Here is a 16,859-nt window from a genome sequence, read left to right as displayed (position 1 = left end):
AACCCACCCCAAGAAAACAACTTTTCATTTCACATCCCTTCCGTTTCCTTCTGTGCTCCTTTTCCCACCCCTCCCTCTCTCGCTTTTTTTTTTTTTTTGGCCGGTGACAGTCACGCTACCCACACTGAGACTATCGCTCTTTTTAATGCCTTGTGAACTGAGGCTCTTCCTCAGGTCATGTTTTGTTGTCTCATATACTACTATTAAACAATTCCAAGTCGTCCACGAGTCTGCATTCTCCCTTTACTCTTTGTTATAGCAACTTAGGTCAGAAAGAATAAAGCTTTCTGTTTTGTTAGTGAATCATTAGCATTGATCAGTTAGTTTTTCCGACTAGAAAAAGATTCACTTGCGTCATGTTCATAGGTGTGTGATAGAAAAAAAAATATTTCTTTTATATTGCTCTCAAAGAAAATAATGGCATCAACGCCGTTTTAAACATAACCGCCTATCTCGTGCCTCTAGTGTGACCAGTGCTGACTTCCTGCCAGTTTGATTTTATAGCCCAGTCAGCATTGCAGCGAGTTGGTCGGGTCAGCGGTGGAAGCGGACCACAACGCTTTTCTGCCTGAGTATAGTGGAGACACAAATGGCTGTGTCGCTGAACGTTGGAACATAGGATCATGATAACTTAAATCAGTAAGAACGATCACCTATCCAAGAATATGGAGATCTGATCAAATGCAGGGCATATGTTATAATCATTCGCCTTTCTATTGTAGCATCAATACAAGCTAGTGTATAATATTTTCATTAACCTCGTATGCGGTGGTATTGGCACGAAAAATGAATAAAAGGCAATCAGTCTAACTTAGATAAATGACGATATTCAAAACGCCCACTGTCTCCCAGAAGGGTCCGTCTCAAATACAGCTTAACGCATACAGCAGAGGACGCGGCTAGTGGGTGAATCTGTCAGTGTCGCTAGCGATTACAAGATTCTCAAGACAATTATGGCGCTCACGAAAAAATGACCGACCGTTTAAAAATATATTCTGCTCCCATGAGTCTTAAACACTGAGGATTTGAAGTTGGGCGCATAAAAATTCACCAAGGAAGAGTCTGGCACAACATGACCATACTTTACCATAACTTCTCAGACTTTAGGAATGCGTCCCCGTGCACATGGGGCTAAGTAGGTACGTAAGTTTTCAGCATCAGCAGAGAAACATGAATCGCGTTTCTTGCGGTCACATGTATGATATCGGTTATAGATTGTACAGGGGTGCTTGCTACCCCTACAACGTTCGGTTTGGTTTGGTTTGTGGGGTTTAACGTCCCAAAGCGACTAAGGCTATGAGAGACGCCGTAGTGGAGGACTCCGGAAATTTCGACCACCTGGGGTTCTTTAACGTGCACTGACATCGTACAGCACACGGACGCCGCTCCGTTTCGCCTCCATCGAAACGCAGCCGCCGAGGCCGGGATCGAACCCGGGTACTCCGGCACAGTAGTCGGGCGTCTTACCACTGCACCACCCAATACACGTACGTGAGAGAGAAACAGGCTTAAATTTCCTCATTACATTTTCAAAAAGTAAGTCATTGCTTTAACTAACTTCTCTTCCCTTGCTGACAGCCCACTCCCAGATGGAATCTGGTGTGCAACCACGAGCACTACCTCGTGACGACGTTCGCGTATTCCACGGTGGGCAGCGTGCTGTTGGCTCTCCTGCTGGTCCATGTGGCAGATCGTATAGGCCCCAGGCTTGTGGTGTTTGTGGCTCTGCTCACCGCCATGTGTGCCGTGTTCACAGCCACGGCAGTCGACTCTTTCACCGCATTCGTGGTCGCGCACCTCCTGATCGCCGTCTCTGCAGCAGCCGTGCACACCATGACCTCCATCCTGCTCTTCGAGATGCGTCGGGTAGCTGGAACACATTGTCAAATGCAGTAACAAGGCGAAAGGCTGCGGATGCCGCGGTTTCGTAACAAAGTCTCGTAAACCGCTGACGGCTACACCCCTCTTTTTAGTATGGTGTTACGAAATACCGCCCTCAGCGTTCTAGTCTGCACAGCCATGAGTATATTCTGGCGTGGTTCCGATCGCAGTATGAATTCAAACGTTTTTGGGAATTTCTAAAGAAAAACATTAGTCCTGGTTTAGCGTCTGTTATCCTGATTTTAAGAATTTGAAAGCACTGTTTCTAATTATTTAGTTCGGCTGTTGAGCATTGAATTCTACAAATTCTGACATTGTATTATAAGATTTTATTGCGCGGCACACAATTGGATGTGCATATGTTAGCGATTCCTGAAGGCGACACTGAGCGGTATGACACCACCAAGAACGCTGCACAGAGAAAGATTACGTGATCAAATGGTACATGAAAGAAACGAAATATTTCGCCGCGTGGTGGTTTGTTATTGATGCGGTACGAGCCAATGGCACTCTAGAGACCGTAGCGAGTAGGAACAATGCCGCAGGGATATCTGTACAGCACGCCGTCGTCCCAGGCACCGCTTCTGGGGCCCTACAACTGCTGGTTTCAGAGTTGCTATGTCAACTAGCGAAAAAAAATTCTAGAGGGCACTTTTAACCACTAAAGTGCGATGAGGCGAAAGCCATTATAGCGCGGTGGATCGTAGCCCTCCACTACGGCACCTCTGTCTAGCTATTTACTGCCGCTGGAGTATCATTGGCTCGTACCGCATCAATAACAAACCACCATGAGGCGAAGTATTCTGCTTCTTTTGTGTAAAGTTTGATGACGTAATTGTTTTCTGTGCAGCGTTTTTTTGGGTGTCATACCACTCCGTGTCACCTTCAGGAATCGCCGGCATATGCTCGTGCAATTGCGTGCGGCGCAGTTAAAATCATATAATACATTGTCATAATCTGAAAAGGAACTGAACAAGAGTAAATGGGTTACGCCTCAGTTCGCAGATGAGCCAACGTTTAATAATAATAATAATTGGTTCACAGGAAGGGAAAGGCGCAGTATCTGTCACACTTGCTTCTGTGGACACCTGAACCGCGCCGTGAGGAAAGGGTGGAAGATGGGAGTGAAAGCGGATAGAGAGAAAGGGGTGCCGTAGTGGAAGGCTACGGAGTAATTTTGACCACCTGGGGATCTTTAACGGGCAGCGACATCGTACAGCACCCGGACGCCTCTTCGTTTCGAGCCAACGTTTCGACAAGTCCACTTGTCGAAACGTTGGCTCATCTGCGAACTGAGGCGTACCCCATTTTCCCTTGTTCAGTTCTTTTTCATACCGTGCAAACCATCTTCTTTCGTTCTACCTGAATTGCCAAAATCTGTAGCATTTATTGCTAAACGGCCCGACTAAATTCTAGAGGGCACTTCGCACTAGTAAACTGCGATGAGGCGGAAGCCGATGAGGCGCGGTGGATCGTAGCCTCACTACGGCACCTCTGTCTAGCTCTCTTCTTTCACTCCCAGTTACATACAGAGGATGGCTGATCCTGGCACTGATCGGGCTAGGTCAGGTAGGTCACCACCGCCTGCGGCGGAGGCTTGCCTGCCGCCGAAGGTTTACCTGTTGTAGGCCGTCATTGCACCCGCCACCTTTTCGGTGGTGGACGACGGCTGTTGTTGCGGCGCGTGTCTTTCTCTTCCTTTTCTTACTTTTCTCTATTTTCTCTTCAGTCTGCACGAGACAGCGGAGCGCAGGTGTCCCCGCCGGGGTGGTGCAGTGGTAAGACGCCCGACTACTCTGCCGGAGTACCCGGGTTCGAACCCGACCTTGGCGGCTGCGTTTCGATGGAGGCGAAACGAAGAGGCGTCTGTGTGCTGTGCGATGTCAGCGTACGTTAAAGATCCCCAGGTGGTCGAAATTACCCCGTAGCCCTCCACTACGGCCCGAAATTCTCTCTTTCCACTTTCACTCCCACCTTCCTCCCTTCCCTTACGGCGCGGTTGTGGTATCCACATAAAACAAGTGAGACAGTTACCACGCCTTTCCCTTCGTATAAATAAATAAATCAGTCAATCGCAGCGGAGGTGGCTCAGCTACAGAGCCAGTAGCAGGCCCGTGCATTTTCTTTTACTTCTTCCTACAGCCACAACAACAGGCCAAGTTACTATAGGTGGTGTTAAGCAGGCCCGCGCAATTTTTTTTCCTTCTTCCTACAGCCACAGCAACTTTCCCTCCCACCTTCCGCCCTTCCTTTACGGCGTGGTACATGTGTCCACGGAGAATTGTGACAGACACTGCGTTTTTTTCTGTTCTGTAAATGGATTTCAGACGGCGCTGATGCCTGCTGTACTAACACCTCCTAGACATCTGGTCTGCTTCTATTTGTTGCGTGGCCGGGGTTGGAGGTAGTCAAGGATGGTGGTGGAAAGGATTTATTGCAAAAGAAGAGGTTTCTTGGACAGCCACTCCTAGTGGGCCGCTCCCCTTACAATACTAGATGGAGTCCGTTATTCCGGGACTCCATTGGGATAAGCTAGTAGCCTGCTGCACATAAAGGCTTAAATGATTTTTTTTAAATAGCTGGGCATATTCAATGCGAAATTAGTAGGCAGTATTTTAGTGTACCGGCACACAGAGGATTTCCGTATTGCGAGCAGAAGCTACAAATAACAAATCAAATGAATAAAGACCTATCACAGTGATGAAAAAGTCAAAAACAGGGGTAAGGGAACAAATATAAATTTTGAGCTTGTAATCATAAGAAATATTCATCAAGCACTTCCTCGAAATCAGCACACATAGAGTTTAATTACGCAATTGGCTTCATTCAGTAGTGCTCGCTGCCTAACTCACAAATCAGAATAGAATGTGAGGAACTAGGTTCTGCCAAAAGAGCGGACCATCGCACGTTGGATACAATTCTCTCTTCCCTGTTTTAAAACGACATGGGATTATCAAAGGACAGTATCACATAAGAATACCTTCATATGTAGCGCAAAAAAAGCTATTCAGTCAAACTTTCCAACGTTCAGTAAAATGTAAGGAACTAAACGGCTATGACAACGCTCACGTTTTTACACAATGTGGTAGAGATTCCTCCAAATCGTTTCATAATGTTTATAGATATATAAACTGACGTATAATCAAGGTGTTTACGTTCTATGTCACAATAAACACAAATAATTCCCTGAATATATTCACTGAATACAGTTAAGCTACGCGTAATTGTTTAGCCTTCTTGACGGTTAGTGGAAACGGGAAGAATTCAAAGCGAACATGTGTCTACTACACAATACTAAACGAGTATCCGAAAGACACAATTAACAACTTCCGTACAAGTGTTTCACATACCTTACAAGCTGCCGTAGGCGCTCACTGAACCCTACTCATCGCCGTGACGGCAATACCGTAACGCGGCAGAGTGATTCTATTAGAGAAGTTTGTACGTTGTCGCTATCGGCTAAGCATCAATTGTTGGCATGCTGTGCGCCTTCCGGTTTGAATCGCGTCGGCATTTTAAGGGTAGCAGGTCAAGATCTAATGACCAGTGGAATCGCTTGAATGAAAAAAATCGCACGCACGTCGCCGACTATACCCTAAAACAATCGGTCCAACATCTGGTCGCACGAGGCACGTACGCTCACAAAATTGAATACAACAGAGTCCAGGCATTTGACTGCCGAAGAAACAGGATTACTTCAGCTGCAGAAGAATAGTATTAGGATGTTCTTCATACACGGCCTACCGTACTGATTGTTTTAAACACTCTTTCTTCGCGATAGCGTGCTGCTTCAGCCCTTCAAGACAGCGGACTTCGCAGAAGTCCTGGCCGATACTGTGATGCCCCTTGATGTGGTTTGCTCGGCAACATGCCATGTTAAACACATCTGCTCGGTGACGCTTAGCAGTTCTGAAGCAATCAAGCTGCTGTTCGCCGTAAAGGGAATGCCGTGAAAGGAGGGCACTGCATGATTATTGACCCAGTGACTAGCATGTCAAACTGCTGCTGCACTGCATGCTTCACGCAGTTACTGGCGACGACGTACGAACGGCGATTGCAGACCTCCAAAATGTTGCCGTTGTCACCCCCGAACAGCTACGATTTCAAGGCATAAAACAAACACCTGTGTTACAAGGACTGTACTGCTGAAGGTGAAGTCGGACGTTATTGTTGAAGACATCCCTCCCCTGCGAATTGTTGGGGGAAAGCTGGCTCATATGTTAGTGCCACAGGGCGGAAACTTCCTATACCAACCAGCGGCCATAGATTCCAGCGCTAGCTCCAATTCCTCTTCAGCTACGCCCTACGATTTTAGGCCCAACTATGGACAGCACCAGTTTTGGCGCAGAGGGAGGGGTCGTTTTTACATGCGTGTGCCTCCAAAGCGCTCTGGAAGGTTGGAGGTAGATATCTGCTCTCTAAAAATCGGGCACCATATGTGCAAATGCGCGTGAGCGAGCTGTCTTTAATGTACATTTTCTCCTAGTTTCCCATTGCTGCGGGAGGCTGGTAGCAATGTCACGTCTAGCGCAACCAGCTCCCAGCAGCAATGGTAGAGTAGGCGAAGTTCAATAAAAGAAGCTCGTTCGCGCCACGTACGTGCGCCAGAGTGCGGTCGGCGATCTCCGGAGACCACAATCTGCTCGCAGCAGCAGAGGTACATTAAGCAAAAAAGTGCAATAAAAGAACCTTGAGAGAGATCTCGCGAATATGCGTGCAATGTATGCGACCTCGTTCGATAGAAGCTAGCTTTCACCGAAGCAATAATTGCGCAAATAAACGACTGAAAGTCGCAAATCTTTTATTCATATCAGCACGTGACCTTAATCTCTGTTCTGAAAATTCCACGACATTCGTGAAAACTCAACACACAGAAACACATGCATGCATCCCGTACGGGCGAAACGTCACTGTGTGCATTGACCCTGCTGTGCTCGTCCACTGTTTTCCAAGAATTACCGGTTCTGCCTGTCGATACTAGTTGTATCCGAACACTTTTCTGGAGAAACGACATATAAGCAGTGCCGTCCAAAGCTAGGCGCTGCTATTCACTGCTTGCTAGGAATCTTAAAAGACGCGGCTCGGCGCTCACCTTCGCTGTCTAAGGTAGAAGTGGCGAGCGAGCCCCACCGCACACGAAAGTCGCGAACAAAAATGCGTACCACCATAGCTAATGTAACGAGTCGACACACGAAGGATCACGGCACTAGACGGTTGACGAAAGTCACACAAGCGAAACTAAACTGGATTGATGTCACGAGATAGGGACAAATTTCGAACGTCACAGGCGCAAAACCAAAGAGATGCGTAACTGTCATTGCACTGACATGATGACATTATGAGCACATGAATGAAAAACAAGATAAAGTCAAGAGGCCAACTCTGGCACATAAGGCCACACCGGCAAAAAGACGCCATTCAAATGACGCCAGCGACGCGCGGGGCACTGTATAACCATTTACACCCTAAAGGTGCAATGTTGCTGTTCCCACTTTTATCACACTCGTATGTTTTGCTTTTTTATGTAAGAAAGATGCAAAGCATCCCTTTAGACCATTAACACTTCATTGCACCCTTTAAGGGTGCAAAGGTGTTAGGGTGTTTGGCTCCACAGGGTACAAGTGTGTTATAAAAAGCAAAGAAAGTAAAAAAAGCATGTTACTGATTATGCAGAAGAAGAAAAGTTGTTAAATGAAATATGCAATCAGAACTCAAAATGCGTAATGTTAACACATTATCAATATCCCATTAAAAACATTTCATTTCCCTTCAAAAAATTTCCTATTTTTTTGTGAATTCCAAGAAGCATGTGTATAAAATAGTCACAACCCTACAATTATGCTGTATTTGTTTTATATTTGCCAAGAGGAGCAAGTCAGCTTCATTGTGTGGGATATTTCGCCGGACCTAAATTTCTTTAACAAGCCGAGCAGTCTCTATTCGAATGGACTCTGCTCTCGATTCGCATATATGACCTTAAAATGAAGTAACGACTATCAGAAAAGGCTAGAAACTGCTTTCACGATACTCTCTGCATAGGTTCTTATTAAGTGTATGCATATGTTCCTACTAAGTCCAACAGTCGCGAGGGCATTCTCCTTCAGTCAACTAAGGACGAGAATAGCACCCAAGTCAGGTTACAGTACTCACGTGACGCTGTATACTGCTAGAATTGCTCCAAATGCCGCTCGTTTCTCAGCCAAAGTTACCACGTTTACGACATCTCGCAGCCATCGGACAGCAGCCATGCGTTGTCCACTTCAGTGCATAAACTGAGTGCACAGCTTCCCTTCCAGAGGTGGTATATTACGTTTGTGCCTTATGGCCTTCGGCAGAATAGCTGTGCCTGCATAGAAGATCGAATAGATACTATCAAGTTCGAGCATAAGATATTCAACGTGCATCCTTTTCTTGGGTAAGTTACTGTTAGCCTACTAGTCTGCAAATGTGCCGCCCTCTTTCCGGAGAGCGCGAACTGGAACGATGGCCACCAACCTTTGTTCTGGGCAGGGATAGGAGGGCATCTAAGAGAATATCTCCGAGCCATAATTCCTCGAATTCGCTATAGCGTGTTCTAGGGCTACACACCAGAAGTGGCAGAAGCAGACCGAGCATGACGTTCAAATAAGGAAAGCCAAAGTCGCCGCTGAAACCATCTAGGAGCGGTGCTAGAAAGTGTTGCGTCATTCTTGACCTCACTTCATGTTTACATCAAAACTCTATGATGACATTGATCTCACAATATTCCACAAATTCATGTCCGGCATGCGTATAGATTTCCGACATCATCCGCATGGTTTGTAACGGCCTTGAGCGACGAAAAACGTGCAGTTAACAGCAACTCGGCCGTGAGCATCCGGGGGACAAGCTAGTTCACACAGTTGTCCTCCTTCATCGTCAAGTGATCGGTAAGGCCTGGAAGGGCGTATTCGCTAATAATTTCCGGACCTAGGTGAACCACCCGCGTAATTACTTTATATTATTAAAGTCTTTTTCTCTCTCACTTTCTACAAATGTTTTGTGAAATTTTCACTCGCCCGTGCAGTCTGCCTAATGTGTTTTCCCTACCTCTCGTCCCCTTTTTACAGCGCGTTGTCATCACTGCATTCGGCAGAAACGTCGGACAGGTCAATAAAAAAAGACGCATACTGTTGACAGTGACCTGCTCCTAGCTCAAGCGACTAATGGACTCTTGTTTGCGCCGCGCCATGAGACGGTTCCTTTGCAAAAGCCGTTAATGCACTTTTCCTGCGTAAACGAAGGTGTAGGTTGCTTTGTTTACTGTCTTCGCAGAAATGTGTCTATAATCGTGATAAATATTTTGTGCTGTATCCTCCCAGATGTGTGTGAAGTAATGAAGGTAGCAATGGGGAAATTTCAAATCGGCACAATGCTTGACAATTTTTTTGTGCTCAACATTGAATGTTCCCGCATGGCTGCGGTAAGAAAAGATTGTGAGCAGTATTTGCCCCTTCAGTGTCGTCTCAAAGAGCCATGTTCTAGTTAGCGTACAGCATTTACAAACCCTCATTACAGAACGCATAAAAATTCCTTGCTCTGGATCTTACTAAGGTCTTCAGCATCTACCGATCGCTACTGCACTTTTCGCTCTCAATGTGGGCAAATATCATGTGCATGCATTAGGCCTTTTTTAATACACCGAAACACCAAAACCCGTTATAAGCCCCTAAGTTACAAAGGGTAGGCATCTTGCAAGGATCCGTACTGTACCCTCAAGGCTTCAACATTACCTTGATCCCCATTCTTTAGAATGTGCCTGGTCACCATCCATAACTGCCGGCTCACTCTTTCCGCCGATGGCATAACAATATGGGCCGCATATAGCAACGATGCCAAGAGTGAGGCGCCATACAAACCATTTATCACAGATACTTAGGCAAACAGCTTAGAGCTCTCATGCTACTCTTCAGAGCTCCTTCGTACCAGATCACGAACCTCCCCGCTCGTCATTATTTAAGTCGAAATTGAAGGCCGGCACGTCCGCGAGGTTCTTTAATTCAGGACAGTGGGAGTTCACAACAAATCGAATAAGAAGACCGTGGCAATAAGGAACCCCCATTTTATTACTTGCAACGTATCTCACTGATAAGGAGAGTAACGGTAAGGCAGAAATAAATTTTAGGGCATTTGTTAATAAACGGCTGCTCTACGCCACCCACTACATATTCTATATAAAAAACACATCAACTCTCTAAACATACGGAGTCGCAGTTTGCAGACAGCACTGAAGCTATGCTGCGACTGTCAGGAAACGTTTTGCAGTCCTAGGTAGCTCAAACATTGAAGAGCTCATTGAAGTCCACAAACATGCTCAGTGGACACTACTGGTATGCACATAGAAAAGCGCCGCATTTTCCACGCTGAGGACCCCCACCGACAGTACGCTTCAATCCAAAGCCGCATTGTGTGGACGCACCATGCACCGGTATAAATGTCACGGGTGCCTCAGTAAATTCCTCCTACTTCCCTGCTTTTCAAGCTCCTACTTCTCCAAAATATCACTCCAGAAGAACATAAGGAAGCTGGTATAGCTGCTACCATTACATATACAAATTGCATTGTCACGGACTCCAAAACGTGTGTTCAAAATTTTGCGCCAGACAGAGCCCACTCACGCGCCTGCGGCATTTCAAGCTTGTCTCCTCACCAGACCTCACCAAGTGGAGCTGATCTGGGTGCAGCGCAAGCACGGACACCCGTCATAAGAAGCCGTAAAATCGTAAAACTTTTAGGCTCAGGGGCTGAAGACCGTGCACAGGCAGCCCCAACCTGTGGATCGCGATAGAGAACATGCACATATTCAGCCGTCCACATCATGACCCTATGTTTAGCGGACACTGCTAACGTTGTGCTCATCCGTCACCACAGAGCTGCCCTGTTCGGTGTGACGCCTTTCATCGTCATTTCGTAACGAAGATTCGCCGCAGATCCCCGATGCGCATCTGCGTCAGTGGTCGCGTATGTAGGTGTGGTCGCTTTCTCGCACGTCTACAGTGACTCATTCTCTTTGACGATGGTGGCACGCGTAGTCTCTTCTTTAAGATATAATGGCTGATCAAACTGGATTAGGAATTTGCGCATATCAAGACCAAAGCCTTTCTAGGCTTCTGAAACGAAATCCTGTACGAGAAATCTAGACGACTACGCCAGATGACAGGGGAAGTGATGTACAACACACTCAACAGTTGTTGTAGAACGTGTACAGATACTGCGCCTTTCTTTTCCTGCAAACCAATAATAGGACACGAAGGGTAGGCTTTCGCTACAGTATTCTTAAGGGACATTTAAGAGACCAGCTAATTTTTCGGCACAAAAGTATAGAAACGCAGTTCACAAAACTGAGATGCAAGGCGCAGTTAAAGTGTGCTTGCGCGCGAGAAGAAGACTGATGTTTATTAAACAGAAAACTTTAAGTTACTATGTTCGCAATTTCGGGCCATCAAAACTAGTCAGCACGATTATGTGGTCCAATGAAAAGTTGAGATAAAAATGGCTGTAGGAAGTAGGGATGAAAAAATCTTCCTAGCAACTGAATTTTGTCGATAAGGAATTAATAATATTTAAATAGAGGCAGAAATTTCGATTAGACGTAAATATAGCGCGCACTTCCTAGCAACGCGTGACGTCTTGGGAGAGGGTGGGGGCGCGACGGGAATAAGTGGCAGCGCGTTTGGAGAGAGTCATGTGCTGGAAAAAAAAAACTTCGCTGCCGGCGTTGCAAGGCGTGCCTTAGTACAACGTTACGCCATGGTAGAGGTGGCGGCATGCGCATCACCTCCATTTTAGGGTGCCTCGATGCATTTCGCCTCCGCTTCGGAGGCGAAACGCATCGAGGCACCCTACTTGGATTGCACCGCCTGGATTGCACTGGTCCTTGGTGTGGACAAGTGCGTGTGTTATAATGTGCTGTGTGACCGCACGTACGCACACTGGAAATTTCAATTACTTGGCACACGTGCATTGCAATGCTCCGGCAAGCATGTGAATGAATGGTACGCCGTCTCCCCTCTCGCGTGGCGGTCCTTGGCGCGCATTCGCTGCAGCACACGTGTAAGTGCAGGATTAAATGGTAGGTCGTCGTTCCGGCCGTTTCAAGTGTAGCAAAGAGAGGCAGGGGTCAGGTAGAAGCAAACAGAGGAGACGAGTGTGGAGGAGGAATTCAATGCTTTCACATTCATCCAATGCGGTGGTCGCAATGAACTCTAATGTTTTTGCATTGTGAACGGCTAAGAAGGGTTCACGATGTTTATAGTTCACAGCCGACGCCATGAACGCATATGATAATATAGTCTCTACAGAGGTAGACCTAAGACATGTGTAGTATTGCTTGAAGGGACTGTGGCCTATGTTTGAATAGGTCTGATGAACACAAGTAATGCATGCTGCGTGCGGCCATTTGAGGACGTAATATGTATCTTATTGCGACCACGTTAAAGGTAGCGTTCACCAGAAATACGGCGTCGGCGATGTGAGAAAAAAGCACGATCATGGGTCTATGATTAGAACAGAGGGTCGAGGTAGTTTGTGGGCATTTCTATGGAAGGAGTGTCTCATCATAATGCTTATTCATTGTGTTTTGCGCTGCTTTCAAAGTACGGCTATTGGCCATGGGAACTGGCAACTAATCAGGCCTAGTAATGATTTGTCGCACGGTTCTTCGACTTCACGCGCTCACAATGAAATGGCTTATGTGGCAGTAGCTTCCAACTTGACCCTCTCAACTCAAATGAGAGCAGGATGGAATTCGAACTGTCGAGGACAAATAGTTCCAAAGTCCGCCATGATTACTCCTTTAAGGGGGATTTATACCCATTTAGCGTGATCGTGAGCCCTGCAATCCCCCGGAAAAGCTAACAGTATTGATAATAATCTTGGTCTCAATAGGGCAAGGCAACTTAATAAGAGCCTCGGATACAATGAAGGGAATACAGTAGAAACCATCCATAACCAACCTGATGGTCACGCTGAATGATTTCATTTTATCAGAAGTTCATAATATGTAGACTTCCAATGTTATACTGACAGAAACAGAAATTCATTTAGGAAAATCGCCTTTACTGACATCTTCGGGAGTCTGGATGCGCGCAAACTTCGAGCTGAGCAGAATCTTTGCTCTCGCTCCTAGCAGGTTGGTGAAAGCTTTACAAGGTATATCGAAGACGCACTCGACCTATGCTAACGCTTAGCGCATCAATGGCAGAGGCTGAGCACATCACGCATGGGCTCAAAGGTATTGAGGACGACGCCTTTCACATGCTTGGGGCCAAAAGCCCAACCTCCGTCAGTGAGATCGTCAACATGTTGCAGTGGTAATGAGCCGAGTCGAGGGCGAGTCTTCTCTACCTTGCCCTTTGCACAGGCTGGCTCCTAACATCGACGTGACGACAGCAGTGAACCGTTCTCTCATGATCTGATCCAGTGGTCCTTGAGGAGGTTGCTCGGCAGCTTTCGCTGCTTCCCGCTGTTCCAAACATGCCATCAGATCTGACACCAACACTTCAACACATCATCCGGCACCAAGTGGCCGAGGCCATGACGTCATTTTGTCACCCGCCTCCCATTTTAGTTCCTTCACCCGTTGCAGTGCCTCCCACTGCAGTGCCTCCTGTTGCAGCACCGCTCACTTACGCTGACATAGGTCGACAGCCACCGCCAGTGTTTACTTCTTTTCGATCTCCTCTTCGAGTCATTCCCGCTGCCACTGTTCGGCCGCTCCCTTCCATACTCCGTACTTTGAAGCCGTCCTAAAACCGCGACAGGGGCGACGGCGTACCATTCAGTCACATACTTGCAGGAGTACTTAGGCAAAAAAGTATGCCAAAGTGGCATTTCTTTAAATTTAGTTTGAAGCGAGCAGCAGTAATACATTCCAACACATGTTTCAATCGAGCGACCTCCCACTGCTGTCGTCACGTCGATGTTGTTAAAAGTCTCGGACTGTGCGAAGGCAAGCGAGTGAAGACTCGCCCTCGACTCGGTAGTCATAACTCTGGAGCAAGTTGGCGATCTCATTGACGGAGGTTGGGAATCTTTTCTTTGTCGTACGGCGACATTTGTGTACTTTCGGAGCGAGAGCTAAGATGCTGCTCAGCGGGAAGTTTGTGCTCATGGCGAACATCAGACAGCTTGCCAATTCGCTACGTCTGTGGCATCACTGAACACGTGATGCGTCACTGCCGCTGCCGCTTCATGTCCTCTTTTGACAAGCATACGCTTAAGACCCTCCTCGGCATTTCATCCCAACTCCGACTTCCGAGCCCCTCGACTCCGAATACCATCCATCCTTTCGTCGCCGCTCTGCATCTCCGTGTCTCCACTCAGTGTCTCTCATGCACCGTCGTTCAACCCCGCCTCAGGAAAACTATTGATGCCAGTTCCGGAGGCAAGAACTCCGTTTTAAAAGAAATCAAAGGCCTCGGGTTTCGCCTCCGAATTTGATAACTTCTTCCGCGGATGCCATCGATGTTCTTGCCTTCGTTGATATTGGTGCTGCTGTGTGCATGCTAAGCGAGAAATTTTGCCGTAAGATGCGCACAGTGACGACGCTGCTATATGGCTTTTGCTTTGTACCGGCAACTCCCAGCAGCCTGTATAGCCACAGTTTGTATTCAGAGCACTCTCTACATCATTGCATTCATCGTGTTTTCATTATGCTCTCATGGCGTCATCTTGCGCTGGGAGTTGGTATCCCAATATCAGGCCGTTGTAGACTGTACTCGTTCTGAAGTAGCGCTGTTTCCCCTCTGTAATGCCACGACGACTGACACCCATTGGATCACAATGTTTCAATTCCGCTATGTTATGCCGTTATTCTGCCTGTTTTGTCTGATTCTCCATCCAACGAGCATGTCATGTTCACGCCTTCCGACTGCTTCAAGCATCGCCACTCTCTACCCCTGCCGTTTTTCGTGCTTACTGTTGACTCTGGCGGCGGCTCCCTGGCCGTCATCAGTCTCTTTAGTTACTCGTTCTCCTTTCCCCGTGGCGAGTGTCTGGGAGTCCAGTGTTTTGCCTCCATGCTGGAATACGAAAACTGCGTATATAGCCATTGCCACATACCGGTCGCTGCGCCTACTGCTACATATGCTTATCCATCTTCAGTAGGCATCGCCAGATCTATTGATAATAAGCTCACGCCGGCTAAACTCATCCACTCTTTGTCCTTCTTAAGCAGTTCAGTTCAATCTTTGATTGGCCACCTCGTACTTTAGGCCACACACTGGTTGTTACCCATCGGATCCACACCGGTATCCAATTGCCCCTGCACCAATAACCTTATTGCGTTTCCACGACGGACAGTCAAATCATCATAAAGCAAGTTGTCGACATGCTTAAGCATGGCGACATTAAATCTTCGCAAAATTTTTGGGTGTACACCATCGTTCTGGTCACCAAAGCAGACGGCTCCATCCGCTTTTGCGTTGACTATCGGCAGTTGAAAAAAGTCCCCCGTAAGGTAGTTTAACCCTTGCCCCGAAATGATGACGCAATTGACTGTTTGCAAGGCGTCAAATTTTTCACATCTTTAGACTTCCGTTCAGGGTACTGGCAAATCCCGCTGGCCGATGCTGACCGTGAGAAGACAGCCTTAGTGATGCCAGACGCTCTGCACGAATTTAGTACCCATACATGTGGTGCAACAAACACAAACACAAGCGAAGAGACACAACACGCGCGCACACTACCAACTGTAATATGGATCTGAACACACTTCCTCCTCCCCACTCCTCTTCTTTTACACTCAAGTACATCTTCTCATCATCCTCTTTTTTTCCAAGGGGATAGTGGCACTTTCTTCCCCGCAAAAAATAAACATCGTCCAAGCATGGCAGTCACCAATTATACACTCACTTGCTTCTCCGCACATCTGGTTTGCACAGAAGCTAACACCACGCTGGATAGTCACAAAACCCACCATATTGTCACATAGTCACACTCTAATAACCACCCGCCGGGGGGGGGGGGGGGGGTCGCAGTGGTTACGGCGCTCGACTACTGTTCCCAAGGACGCGGGACCGAATTCCGGCCTCGGCGGCAGCTTTTCGGTGGGGGCGAAAAGCAAGGCGCCCGTGTGTTGTGCGATGTCAGTGCACGTTAAAGAACCCCAGGTGGTCGAAATTTCTTGAGTCCTCCACTACGGCGTCTCTCATAGCCTGAGTTGCTTTGGCTCGTTAAGCCCCACAAACCAAACCAAACACACTACTAACCACCACCACACATGTGCAGTAGGACATGTCCATCCACAAAACATCACTTGTGAAGTCCCTATGTATTGAAAAACTATAACCTGTCAAAATGTCCATCCAAAACACATCACTTGTGAAGTCCCTATGTATTGAAAAAACTGTAACCTGCCAACATGTCTACGAAGCAACGAAGTCCATGTACTTGAGGGTAAAAGAATCTTTAAACTACCATGGCCACAATACGTGACAGGTGTCTAAGAATAACCGCTTTGGGCCCGATAATAAACCCAATTCTTTGCATTACTCAAGAAGATTCCGGCTGGACTCTTTGAAGAGAAGGCTAGGACTACAATTGATAAAAATTTTGTTAAAGTGAAGGAGAAAGTTTACAGAACAAAAGCTTTTTCTTTATGTAATGATAAGCAGTTAACCAGGTTGGCAAACGGGATCAGTGATTGCAAGAAGGCTTGTTTGGATGTGTTTTTCACTGTTAAGATTCAAAAACCGGACTCGCCTTTCAGATGTATTGTGAGTGAACGTGATGCGTGGCAACAGCAGATCAGCCGGTATCTTCTTAAACATTTAAAAGTTTTGGAGTTTGATGATCCCTTTGCTACTATGAATTCTTTTGAAGGGATCAATTTTTTAAAAGATCAAACCCATCTTGAGTACTTTTTTCTATTGATGTAGAGGATTTGTTCTTTTAAGTGCCGCATTTTTAATTGTTTGAATCGGTGCGGGAATGCGTTGAACGTTAAGGCACTATAGAAT

Source organism: Amblyomma maculatum, chromosome 10 (assembly GCF_055883805.1).
Source record: "Amblyomma maculatum isolate TAMU_Amacu chromosome 10, ASM5588380v1, whole genome shotgun sequence".
Taxonomy (NCBI): Eukaryota; Metazoa; Arthropoda; class Arachnida; order Ixodida; family Ixodidae; genus Amblyomma; species Amblyomma maculatum.
The sequence above is the reverse complement of the archived record's forward strand: the minus strand, read 5'-3'. Positions refer to the sequence as shown.